We start from the raw sequence: 14,424 nt of genomic DNA, 5'->3' as shown, positions 1-14,424 counted from the left end.
CTGCAGAAGATTAAGACCCTGGGCTTGCCAGAGAGGCTGTGGCCAGATCTTATGCATCTCACCAACTTGGTGAGGTACCAGAGCGGCAAAGAGGGTGTGCACCCTCTCCTCCTCCCGAGGACAATGTGCATTATTTGCGACACAGGTCACACATGCACAGAATGTGTCGGTCTCCACTTTATAACTCCAGTGTACTTCAACCGCTGCTTCTTCTAGCATCCTCCTTTGGTGGGAAAGCCGAGCTGTCTGCAGTGTGTGTACTCTGTCTAATCATATCTTCCTGCCAAAGGTCAGCTTTCCATATGTGTGCTCAGTAATAAATGTCTGTAATCTCTGGCAAATAAGCCTTGATTCTTGTGTTGCTATTTGTTTTACACTTGGTTTTTTCCTGTCCTTCAGAACAGACGTTGGGTTCAAATCTAACAAAACCAGACTAGCAAATAGTTGTCAGTGGTTACCTCTGACAGTTTGCCACCCACAAATCTTCTGCTTTGATTCCCTTCAGCCCTGCTGCGTCCTGCCTGTACCTACAGCTGAGCATTATTTGTTAGTCCTTTTCTCTGTCTTCAGGAAAATGAATGTCCAGCTAAAGCAAATCTCCATCCACTTCATTTGTAAGAGTAGACAGGGAAATTACACAACAGGTCTGCAATGCGACTCCATCCTCTCTCTAATTCCCTATTAACCTCAAGAGAACCAATTAATTTTTTCACCATGCTCCAAGTACATCCGTTCTTTGCAAAGCTTTTTCCTGTTAATTAAGATACTGTCTGTGTATTTTGCAACTTCAAGCCTTATTCCTCCCTCCTAATTTTTTTAGTTAAGCTTCTTTTCCTAATCTATCCATTTCTCTCTGATCACCTCTTAAAAAGTAGAAGGGCCTCATTTAGCTAGCACGTATTTCCAACATCAAAACTAGATTTAAAGCTGGGGTGTACTGTAGATTTACAGCATTTGTTAGTATAGTTTGTTATCAATATTTAACCCTGAGACAATCTTCAAACTATAAAATGCCATATACATAGAGCTGTAATGTCTGTGTTGTAGTACACTTCCGTACTGGCAGATGGAGTAAGAGACTCATACCTAGGAAAAGTGGTAGTCGTGGTGGTAGAAGTGTCCGTCTTCAGCATTTGTACAACTGAGTGTCAGATGAACATAGTATAGAAAACCAAGTACAAAATTAAAAAGGTAACAAATTTACTGTAGGAAAATTTCTCCATTGGGAAACGAAGGTTCATTAAAAAACCATCTGAACCATCTGAAAAATGTGTTGCTTTTCATGAAATTCTATGATGAAAAGAATTGGAAAGCATTTTAACTATGTCAGTGTGATTACTTTTGATCCTTTTCAGAATAAATTGTCATGTTTGAAACTCAGAGCTCTTTACTAGTTAATTATCTTAGGGTAATGCATTTCAAATTTCTGTCTTCTCCAGAAACTTGTGTTTTAAGAAACTATAGAAAGTTGATTTTGTTCCCATTCAGAATAAGCACAACTTTCAAAGAGTTGGAATTTTCCTACAAATTCTGATTGCTAAGCAGCTGACAATAATTGGAATGATGTTATAGCAAAAGTAATTTCAGAGTCTCAATGGAGACTATAATAAAGTTTAGAAATTAATTCTAAGGCTGGTGAATTAGTAGCCACATTCCTCCATCACTTCTGCCAATGTAAAGTCTTGCGGGAAAGGTAATAGTAACATTTTTTTGTTCTGGGTCTTTCCAGAAAGGCCAAGTGCCCTTGGTCTCTCATTCTCTTGCTGATATAAATTTAATACTGATGTTGATCTAGACCTGTACTGTTGTAACTGATGACTGAAGCCAACTGTGTTGTCTTACCTTCAGGACATCTCACAGAAATGTGCTGATGTAAAATGGGAAATATCTACCAGTGGAATACATCACTGGGACATACATCAGAGGTAGTTATTTTATCGTTAATCTTACAATCCACAAGTCACTTCTGTCACTTGTATTGTCACCAGTTAAAACTTCTACACCTGGAAATCTGCTGATTCTGGGAACTTTACTAATAGGTCATGAGACAGAGTAAAATACTAGCTAGTTCTGCTGCCTATACAGTTTTAACAAATAAGGTTAAAGCTTTGCTTTGTTTCCAAAATAAGCAAATTCAAGCAAACCTATAGAGAAGAAGGGTATGATTAGTCTCTGATGATACTTGCACAAATTTCAGTTGGGTTAGCACATCTCCATTTACATTACAGCCATAGGTTTAGACAATTACCTTTTAATTATCAAGATGGTAACTGATTATTCGTGATCATATATTATATAACATATACTAGTATTAGTGGCAACTGTGTTCTCCCTTTTGTTGGAGACTTTCTCTCTCCTTCACTCAATGACCCTTTCCTTCTGCTCACTTTACTGAGTAAATGACATGAAAAAACACTATAATGGAGAGTACTGCTTAGTGAAAGAGTTTCCCAAGATGACCTAATTATTTGCCAGCTGTACTGGTTTCAGCCAGGCTTATGGGTCTAAATGCAAGTTTTTGCTTTGGTTTTGTACTTCAGAAAGTGCAACCAGAGGTGTCCTTAGTGCTTATGAAGTGGTTTCCACAACTCTCTCTTCTCTTTCTTCCTCTTCCTTCGCTTTTACTTTCCCCGTTTCCACTGGCAAGTCCTTTGTGTAACTGTAACGTCTATATTGGTGTAATTATTGCTAATTAACATCTCCAGCTTTAGTTTGAAGGATGAAAGTGGTTCTTGATCAGATAAGGGAGAGAATATGAGGAAGGATCATTACATGCAGAAGATGGTGTCTGAGGTTGGGGCTGGGAGAACATCTACACGCAGATACAAAACGGGCTGCATACGCTCGTTTGGAAAAGCCAGCTTCAGAACTAGAGGGGTGGGACTTCAATTCATCAGCAAAATCCCTTGCAGTTAAGGAGTTGCATTTTTGAAATACTAAAGTTTAGCAGAGGATGAGTTTGGCAGCTGTTGAAACTTAAAAGAAAATGATAAAAGAATTCATACTTCCTTGTTGTACAGACAATTTTGCCATCAAAGCAGGCAAGAGATTTTTATTCCTCTCTCTCTCCTTTGCTTTTGTGTGTATATTGCAGGAACTAGAGTTTATAGACTCTCAAACTGTCTGTAAACACTGAAAAAAATTGATTGTATGGTTTGGCAGAGGTTCTGAGAAAAAAAGCAGCAGTGGAAAAGCACTTGATGCACATTTGTTGGCATAGCAGTAAATATGAACAGAACTATGCATGGAAACATCTTCTATGAGCAGGGAAAGAGCATCAAGACACTCTATTTCACTTAGAATTTCATACTTAATAAGTGGCAAAATTACAGAAATACTAATTTTCTCCCTTGCTAAGCATATGACAAGGGTTCAGGGGTCCTCACCATTCGGCACTCCTGTGAGGCCTGTCATTTCCAGCTGAGCAGTGGCTGAAGTCTGTCATGTTCGTGGGCCAGAAACCCTGGTCTCTCGTAGGCTTCAGGTATGCTTAGAAATGCTTACAAACCCATTGCTGAGTATTCTGAGTATTTCTCAAAGCCTACTTTCCTGTCTTTCTCTCCATGGCTTCCCCTTCCAGTGTCCTTTATCACAAAGAATAAGGCTTAATAATTTATTTTTGGCAAGCAGTAAAGAGAACTTCCAGGTGCTGAATAACCTGAACTAATCAGACTGTTTTAAACATAAATGGCAACAGAATCTAAATAAAACACAAGCACATCTTTTATTGGATAGGCTGTATTTGCACTGCTCTTTCTCTCAGGCTTTCCAGCTCTGAGTATTCCTATTTTCTTTTTGTTCAGTCCCCAGCACTAAAGCTGGCTGTACAAAGCTATATAGCCTATATAGCTAAATTATAGCTACTTAGAATGGGTAAACTTCCTAAAAAGTGTCTAGAGATGGGCAAGAGACTAAAGGTTGTCTCGGCTCACCATGGCCAAAATCTCTCTGGATAATGCAATTAGAGCTGCTAATTCCTGGGGCTTTTCCCAAGAGGGAACCTGGCCTAATTCAGGGAGTGATTGAGCTCCAGCCACAGAGAGAAGCGCGAGTGTGTCTCCACCTGCTGCAGCATATGCATCCGATTGCATGCCTGAAACTGGCGCAGACTTGGTCACACGCAGGGCACTGTAATCTGTGCAATTTACACTTCCTTCTGTATAATTATTAGCAATTTTTCTCTCCTCCTTCTCATATGCTAAAGGAAATCATAAAGTACGTGTTTTCAGTCTCAGAAGACCCCATGTTGCTGGGCTGTGGGAGATCACAGAAGACAAGTCCTTGACAGGATCCTGGGCTCATATTGTATACAACACAGCTAAACCCAAGACTTTATAATAAACGGCAAAGATTAATAATATGCTCCCTGGGAAAACCTGATTGGCATGCTGATACTCTGAACATTAGATAAGGACACACAGTATAAAATATTGCAGGGTCGTGATGGCTCTAAGCAGATTAGTTTCGCTTTGAACCTCTCCTAAAAGGTATGTGGTGTATTTAGATTGACTGACTTTTAACATTTTTAAAGGACTCTTACTGTGCGCTGAAGAGAGTCTGTCATGAGAGCTGCCAAGGAGATGGCCTTCAAATTTATCTTTTGATTTTTGTCCAATTGTTAAACAAGTGCTTTTTCAAGACCTGGCCTGCGTCGGCTAGCTAACAAAAGCTCGGGAAGTAAAAATAAAAGAATAATTTCCTGTTTTATTTTTAAACTGTCTCTTTACTTAACTAGCATCTTAATGATGATACAGTCCTTGTTTTCTTTATCTTTGGTTACACTGAAGTTAGGCTGAAAAGCAATGTCTGAAGTAAACACTGGGAATAACCCCTTTACAATTGCTCACCTTTTCTAGAGCTGCACAAGCAGTACAGGCTGTCTTGCACGACTGCTAAAGCAGCCTTGCAGCCTCCAGCCAAGTTTTACAAGAAACGTTATCTCCATATCTTGTGGCATATATTTCAGTGGTAAGTTCTGCTGTCATAATAGAGAGTTTTGTGTACAGCATCAGGTGATTTTGTGTGTATTTGTTGACAGCAATGTTGCCAAGGGACTTGCAGCGTCCAAGACATGGGGCTTCTAAAAAACCCTCCAAGAGAGCTCCTGTGTGGCTGTCCCTTGAGAAGGCATAAGGCTCAGCTGTAAGTTTAAGTCACCTTGGTGTAGTAGTAATTTTGTTCTGCTCTGTACTGAAACAGGACTATTTCATTCAGTTCAGAAGGCTGATGAGATTATTTCCTTTACAGGAGGCTCTTCTGTCTTAAAATCCCGTTCATTCTTTTAATTTTTAATTGCCCTGTTGCAGAAATATAGGAAATAAAGCATAACTGCTGCGGTAGTAACATGAGTTGTGCTAGTACAGTGTATGTTTAAATTTAATTCCAAAAAACCTGAAAATGGAGAATCATGTTTGTGTGGTAATCTGTACCTTAAAGGGTAGGACATAATACGGTACTGCCTGTATACATCAGTAGTGAGCAAGAACCAGAAAGTTCACCCATTTCCTGAGTTCCCCTGAAAGCAAAGGTCTGCTAGAGACAGGCTGGCTGGCTTCCCTTCAGCGTGGCTTTCTTCTAATGCTCACGCATGCTTGTCCTCGCCTCTCTGAGATCTTCATATGAAGTGTCTTCATCATCCCTTGCTACATTTTTCGCTTCCTTGCGCTCTGAAAAAGAAGAAATCCCTTGGCTCTGTAGTTTGTGCCCTCAGTTGACCAGATTTTCCTTTTTTTCTGCTCATGGTAAAGCAGAGATGCTATTCCAAACCACAAAGTGGTGACCTTTGCCACAGACACACTGAATCTGCAAGTGTCTCATAACAGCAGGGAAACTTTTTCGCTCTTCTGGAGGACAGTGGGCACAGCAGACCCTCTTGCCACGCTGAACGTTTCCCTCATGTTGTGCTGCCTTAAAATCACAGGTTCCCTCTTCGGTTCTGCTTCCAAACCACAGAGACTGTTACAGTCTGTGCAAGGGCAGGAAACAGGTGGGGAAATACTTTGGGGCTTTACACGTGCTTTGCTCTGTTCTAAACCCTGGCACGTAAAGGGGCAGTTTATTGTCCAGTCATACATGGTATACATGTACTTTCTCCCACCACAGGTGACTTACTCTAGACTTTTCTTAAGAATCAGCTTCAAAACAGCTGGGTTTACATTGTCAGAAGGAACTACAGGCTACTGATGTGAATCTACTTTCTTAGGAGCTCTGGGTGAACTGTGAATCCTAGAGCTGTTTCCAGAGGTGGCAAGTGCTGCCTTTTCACTTTCACACAGAAAGAAGGGCCTTCTGCTCTCTGAAAATAACCTAGTCAAAATTGTGCAGATCAAAGTGTATGGTGAAGATGTTGAGTGCTTTTGTTAAAAAAAAAAAAGGAGGGAAAAATAGAATGCTTCTCTTTAAAACTCTCCTTTTGCTGAAGTTTCTCTCTGCTATGTGCTTCCCTGGGACTTCTTATTATTTTTCCACCATCAGTCAATCATACTCCACAGTGAATCAGCTCATCCACTCATCTTCAGCTCCCTGCAATTTCCCAACGAGGTTAGCAACAGCAAATTGCTGTAATGTTAAGTAATAAAACCCAACCTTTTTACGACTTGGCTGTTGCTTATTTTTCTCTAGTGGATACCAATAAAATAGAAAGAGCTCCCTTGAGCAGCACATCTGAGAAGCTGGAATGCTTTTAAGTGTGACAGGTTAGAAAAGGTCTTTAGAGATAATCTCCAGTACTCTTTAAAATGAACTCCTTGGAGGAAATCCTAAATAATTCTTCATAATTAGAAACTTCATAATTGGTTGCAGCAGAGTTACAACTACTTTATTGACTCTGTTGTCAAAGCAGCCTTCTGTTACACTGAAGACTAGGTAAGCCTGACTGCTTCTGTGTTTCCCTGCTTTTCTGCTCATGCAGAACGTCTGACATCAAGGAGTATAACTTGTCCTGGAGGTATTGTAATGCTCTTTTGAATCAGATCAAGTCTTTAGCTATGTAACTACTTGTTGTGTAGAGTTTTTAATAATGTCCCTCCTCCAGTTTGTTATTTGTTTACAGAAATAGTTCCCAATGAGAGGACAATGCCCTGTAGGTAGGTTTCACTGGAAGAGGCAAGGTGGCAGGGAGGGAGGGGAGACAGGTAACATGGCCCTTAACCTTCTTCTTCCCCCTGTCCATCCTTCTTTAGCCTCTCCCAGTGTGGCACATGGATTCAGACACGCGGTGTGAAGGCTCACACACAGCATAGTCCCCAGATCTAGATCAGGGTTGGATCCAGCCCTGCTTGTGTTTGCTATCCATTGGTAACATTCAGTGCTCATAGTATATGTACTGTACCATAAAATATGTGGTGAGAAATGTGTAGCAGCAATAAAAGTATACTCTGATTAAATATTTTCTGCATGTTATCTAAACAATACACAGTGCAAATAAAGTCTTCTGAGAACATGAAGGAGAAGATGATGATTGGGAGCAGTCAGCATGGATTTACCAAGAGAAAATCATGCCTGAGCAACTTGATTACCTTTGATGGACTCCATTTGTAGTTTCTGAGATAAAGGAATAACAACAAAGATGGGAAAGGGCTGCTCAAACTTAGCTAAGTAAAATGCTAATTAAAAATCAAGACAATAAAAAATAAATAAATGCTTCATGGATTCCAGTGCTAGTGCAATGAGTTGTTCCTGTATTTGCTATGTAAAGGGTAACTTTGCAAAAAGCTTCCTATATCTCTTGGGAAGCTACTGGGATTGACTTTATCACTACACACCAAGTTTATTATCAGTTGTCTTAATTCTGAAGCAATCTCCAAAGGTATTGCTGAAGAAATGTAGTCTGCTTTCTGCCCAGCAAATTTTGGTCAAATGGGCAAGTGGAGGAGTAACGGATACTGAAGTAACATGAATTATCTGAAGGGTTGAAAGTTTAAAGTGCGTCACAAATTTTAAAGGAAGGGGCAACTAGGAAACAAGAGGGTGAAATCATAAAGACTGAAGGTCTTACACAGATCCAAGATACTAGATCTCTGCTCTCAACAGAAGCTCAACACCTCACATCCAGGTTTTCTTGCCAGTTTTTTTATTTTTTAAGGAACTGCTTCATGAGACTTCATTTCTACCTCCATGCAAGAAAGAAAGAAAAAAAGTCCAGGAAAAATAATAATAGCTACAGCAAAACAAACCAAACATAGAAACAAAAAAAACCCAAACCCCAAATGTTTCTAATGCCACGGATGCAAATAAGAAAGATGTGATCCTCCTCTATACTTGTCAACCTCTATTAGCACATTAACCATGCATAAGTCGGACAAGTAGTTTGCATTTGTAACTCAATTTTCCTTAGAATTAGTAAAATAAATGATATTACCTATATTAAGCTAGGTCTTCTCAGTTTGGGATACCTGCACATTTTATGTCAGTGCTCCTGAGCACAGTAGAAGTCCTGAGGGACAGCAAGTACAGTTTGTCCATGAATTCAGACTAGAGGTAATTTATGTCTCTGTCATTACTGGAGTGTGTGTCTATGATACAGTCGATGAAGGAGATCTAGAAGGAAACTGCTTACAACATCTGCTTTGTGAGGAAGTAAAGGCTTTTGCAGGAATCCAGCAGTTCTCTTTTGACACCTTGGATCAAGGTATGCATTACAGAAAAAGTCTGTAACTTCATAGGTTAAGAAAAAAGGCACCACAGCCTCTTTCTTATGATTGCAATAAGCTATTGTGGAATGGAGAGGCCCATAATAGAGCATGCCACAGTCTTACTCCAGCCATAATTAGTAAATAGCATATTAGTTCCTACACACCAGATAGATAGTGCATTTGAGAATATTGTGAAAGTACATATAATGGGTTTAGCAGTGTAACTTCGTCTGCTTTTTGTACTGAAGGATAATGTTGGCATCACACACAGTCACTATTTGCTCAAGTTATTAAATATCAAAGTCAATTCCAAATATATTTTAATGATTTTTGTCCTTTTTTCCTTGTCAAATAATTATCTTATGGAAATTTTTGTGCACTTTAGAGGAGGTGAGGTAGATTTTACACTAAAATGTATCTATTTCTTATCAAAACTTTTCAATACTTTTGTATGTCTTGCTAGATGTGAGACTAATCTGGAAGGCCTTGATGCATAAAGAAGAAAATTAGGAATATTTCAGATTAAGGCAAAATTTATGCTGGAGTGGTGTGGAGTTGCATTTAGAACTCATTAAAAAAACATACATACATGTTTACATAATAGCTCTTCAGTATTTCCTTTGGTATAAAATTAGTCCTGTCTTATTGACAAATATTAACAAGACAGATAAAGGATAATGAAACCTGATTTTAATGAAAAAACATAGCTGATTATATTATCCAGTTTCCAGTAAGGAATTTAACAACATTGCTGCTGTAAGGATGGAATGGCATCTCGGCTGGTCCTGGCTCAGGACTGGTGCCTGCTGCCCATCTGGCAGTAAAGTGATAAAGCAGCAACAGATGCTAAGGGGCATGGAGAAGTTAATTTGAAGAGATACACATGCCTCAAGCAACTGGTGTAACTGCTTGAAGAAATAATATATGCCTGCTACCCCATGGCCGTAGGCAGAATGCCAGAAAGGAGACAGAGGAAGAAGGAAAACAGAGGTGAACCTCCCACTATTATCGACTGGAAACAAGGAATAAAGGATAATGTTAAGTGTTACCACTGGGACCATATATAATGATGAAAGCTAACATTTTCCTAAAGATGGAACAGTATGAGATGTCTGTATATTAATAAAACATGTCATTTCATGAAGGAATACAAACTACCTTGAAAGAGTGATTTCAGAATATATTAAAGAAACTGTGAAAAACATGAAAAAATTTTGGGAACTTTTCCTGTTGCACAAACTTACTTTAAAAAGGAAAAAAAAAAAACCTCTAAATTTTTTAAGAGGGAAAAAGAACTCACAAAAATCTAAATTTGTATAATAGGAGCAAAGAACTGATTTCAAATCCCAGATTTGGTACTAAATCCCCTTGTGTCTAACTTAACCCTTCTGCCTTATTTCTAATTACAAGAAGCAAACACTATGTAGGGTTTTATACAGATAGCCGGTTCTATGTTGGAGAGAGCTTTTAAGGTGCTCTTTGAATGAAGAAGAAATTCTCTACCTAGGTTAGGACTTGCTACAATGGTTTACATAATCATTTCTGTTTCTTTGGAGGAATAATGGGGAAAGACTGTATTTTGAGGCTGAGAACATCTTTCTGGGGTAGTTTTGATATGCTGCCAATGTGTTTATTTTCCAAGGGGATAGCTGGGTTTGCAGACTGCCTGTTTCGCCTGATGAGTTGGAAAGCACTTTAGAGCAGATTCATTCAAATTTACAATGTGTTTGATTTAATTTATGCATCATTTATAAAGGTAATTTTAAATGCTCCAAGGGACAGATGGAAGCAGCAAAAGCAAAACAAAATGTTTATATAGTGTTTTGAGGATACAAAGTACAGGAGAGTCAGACAGTTGAAAAAATTATTGTAGCCCAGTAAAAACTCTTGAAATTGAAACTCTTATAATACAGACAGAGCAGCAGTGGTATGGATGGGTCAAAACCCCACACAACCACCTTCACAAACACTCTAAATCCAGGTAAAGATCTGAGATAAAAGATGAGCTGTAGAGCATATCAATGGAAACCTCTGGATGTTTTCAAGTTTTGTGGATGTCTTTGCCTGAATATTTCTACCAGTGACATGTATAACTTTTCTGTGTGTTTAATAATGCTGTATGCAACTGTTTACAATATTCCTTTGGGTTTTATTGGTTGCAGAAAGCACAATTTTGCCCAGGATACAGTCAAAAGAGGGCAGACCAATGTATCGACTTATATGACTAAAATCCATGTGCTACTATGTCTTTGCAAGACCAGGTCTGGAAACCTTTATCTGATTTTATCTAACAATATCATTTGAACCAGGTTTACTAAACAACTTCAGTTTAAACACATGCTTTTGGATATCAGTGTAGGAGCAGCTTAAGTCAGTCTCAAAGTCAATAAATAGTTTCAACACGTCTAAATATTTTTAACACAGCTATTCTGGCTCTGTTGAACCAGGTAAGAGGTGCAGTTGGGGAATGTTTGTTTTCAAAAGTCCAAATTGCCATGCACCTGGATTCCTACTTGCCTAAGCTGTGTGTCCTATAGAGATCTGCTCTGCACACAGGCTTCGTATTTAGCAAACCCACTAATCTTAATTACTGTGTGCAAGGTTGTCTCTTACAGCATTAGAGGTTCCTCCTTGTTATGGAAAAGCTGCCCTCAAGTGCAGAAAAGGGTGCATGGAGGTTGCCTTGGATAGAGTGGTTTTGGGGCCAAAGGGAGCAGGCTTTTTCATGCACAGACCCTGTTGCTCTACCCTGTTTCTTGTACCTTCTCCTGTATAACTCCATTTAAGCAGTACTAAAAGGCATTTTTATGTTTACAGCACCTCTTGTGTCTGGGGGAGAAGGGGAATGGGACTGAAAAGAACACACAACCCTTTTTCATGTGGTTTCCTATCAACACTAATATTCTTTAAGTCCTGTCAACCCTGGCTATCTTGTCTGATCATTCATTTATTTGTATTCTGTGTCTACCTCCTAAGCTGCTTGATGTGGAGCGCCTCTTATAAGTTCCTGTGTGCCAGCTAAGCCTGTTGAGGACTACTGAATGCTTCAAAAGAAAGAGAGGACACTCCAAGCCTTTGGCAAAATCTTTACTGCAAACCTAATGGATTGCTGCTCTTGCAACTTCATTGTGTCCCCAACCTCAGCTTCTGGAGTAGCGGTGCAGTCACCAGCGCCTAGAAAGAGCAGGCAAGAGGTGGAGTTACCATTTTGCAGTCTTAGCACATATGAGGTGAGACCATTAAGAAAAGACTGGGAACCGTTTTCCAAACTTAGTCATAATCTGCCTCTCCTTCAAACTACACAGCAGAGGAGAGTCAGGCTGTCTACCAAACTCTGACTTTTGGGGCTTCTAGTTAAGATGCTCTTTTGCCTGTGGCTAGGGCCATAACAATTAGAATGGGAGGCAAATTAGGCTTCAAATCATGTTTTCACCAGTGTTTAATGTAAAATGTGAATGTTTCCTCAGAGGATGTTTGTAATTCATCAGTCTGTCTAGCTGGAAACTAAGAAAAATAAATAATTTAGTAGATACACCACAACAAAGATTGTAAACATGTAGACCGATATAATTGTGCTTTGTTGCAGCGACAGTGCCTGATATAGTGTAACACTCAGACAAGGGTTCTGCCATTGATTTTAGAAGCTGGGATGATTTCAATCCTCATCCTCCTACAGAGGCATAAAAGCCTGCTATGTTCAATGCCTGCTGGCGGTTACCACATTGTGGTTTCTCAGATAAAGGAATAACAACAAAGATGGGAAAGAGCTGCTAAAACTTTGCTAAGTAAAAGCTAATTATAAATCAAGACAACATGAAAAAATAAATCCATGAGCTTCTTTCTGATCTTAGACTGCTGTAACTGAGACCAGTGGCCTGCTTTACACCAGCAAACTTAAATATGTGTTTGTTTATCCAACCCACAAACTCAAATACAATGTTCTGCTTCAGTGCTGACTTGAAGCTAACCTTAAAGCTGTTGAATAAAGCTTAATAGTAAAACTCAGTCAAATATTACTGTGCTGTTAAAACAGACTCTTTGGATCTTGGGTTAACCTTTAATGTTAAATAGTTCTACAAAAATCACTGATCCAAAAATATTAGGAGAAACTGACCTCCAATCCATAACCTTCTAGGACTATACCCTTGCCATGGAAATAGTGAAAATGCAGTCCGCTTTGCTTTGCAACTTAGTGTAGTATACTCTAAAGGTATATATATGAAAGGAGAGAGACATAGCTTTTACATACGGGATTGGATAAAAAGCGTTGCAGATGTATCAAAAGGAATGTGATAGCTTGTTGAAGAATATCAAAGTATATTGCTAGAAACACAGATGTGTGGGAACTGATGAAAACATGACCCTAAGGATATGCTAACAATTCCATTTTCCAAACCCCCTCCCATTAAAGTGCCCTGAGCACGGTATATATTTAGATACACTTCTTCTTTTAGTCACTTTTAAGGGGAGAAGAATCTGTGTGCAAAACAACCTCACTAAATTACTTTACCGAGAGAATTTCCTATTCCTCAGATATGCTTTGCTTACTGTACCTTATTTCATGGTACCCCAAATTCATTTTGAAAGCACACCTTCTAAATGTTAGTGCTCTCAAGAACTGCCTCAAGTATTCTGTTGCATGAAAATATAGATTCCTAGTTTGTGGCCTTGGTAGAAGTAAGTAATTACATGGTTAACATTTTGAGGTGCATCTAATGTTTGCACTCTGCAGTTCAGGAGGACACTATGAATGTAATAAATTTGATCTTTCTTCTATAGCTTACCATTTCCTAGGGCTGCCAATGCTAGTCTAGTCCTTGTGAGCAATTTCGTGACTTCTAAACTTTAGGCTACTCTGCATTACACCAACAGCCCCTGATTAATACAGTCTTTTGGCAACAAAGCAGTCATTTCATGGAATGAAAAACTGGTGGAAGTTTCTTCTGTTGACCTAAAGACATCTTTTTGCGAGGAAGAATCCCATGTGAGTCTTTAAGATTAATTAGCTAAAGTTTTCCATTACTGCAAGAGCTGAAAGCAGCTATAGATGTATCAAGTATATAGCTGTATTTTTGCCTTATGTATAAGGATATTTAAGGTTTCTCATTTGCTGTTTCTGGGCTAGGACACTCTAAGGAATATTATGCAAGTCATATAAATCCTCAGTTCTACTGAAATAGATTTGCTTTAGGTGTGTCACTATTTATATAATAACTAATACCAGAGTGATGTCTCATAATCTTCCCTTCAATGTAAATATTTCAGCACATTGCTTACTGTATTTAATTTTTGTTCATGCCTTACATATAGTTGTAATAAAATCTGCTTGAAATGTTTCTTATTACATCACTGTATTAACTGTACAAACATGTATGAAAATAAACACTTTCATTTTCTGAATTACATAAGTTTATGATAGTATATCAAGTCATTCAATGTTTTCAACATGATTGTATGGCACTTATCTGGGAGGCTGGGACTATAAATAAAGTAATAAAGTTTCTAGTCCTATAGGTAGACATCTACTCAGTCAAGCTGCAAAATAACAGTCTGGATTCCCACGTTAAGACTTAAAAAGTAGTACTCTTTAATGCATACATTTATTGAGTTTTATGGACATTTCATTTTTTATGTTTGTATCTTTTATTTAAAGATCTTTTCTCATCTAGATAGCTCCAGGTGAAAGCAATGCAAGCTTTGTTACATCTTCATCAATATTTGTCAAAAAATAAGTTGCTAATAGTGCCATTTCTCCTCTCACACCTCCCATTCCTGATGCAGTAACTTCGGA

This window comes from Buteo buteo, chromosome 3 (genome assembly GCF_964188355.1).
Source record: "Buteo buteo chromosome 3, bButBut1.hap1.1, whole genome shotgun sequence".
Lineage (NCBI taxonomy): Eukaryota > Metazoa > Chordata > Aves > Accipitriformes > Accipitridae > Buteo > Buteo buteo.
This window is presented reverse-complemented; position numbering follows the sequence as displayed.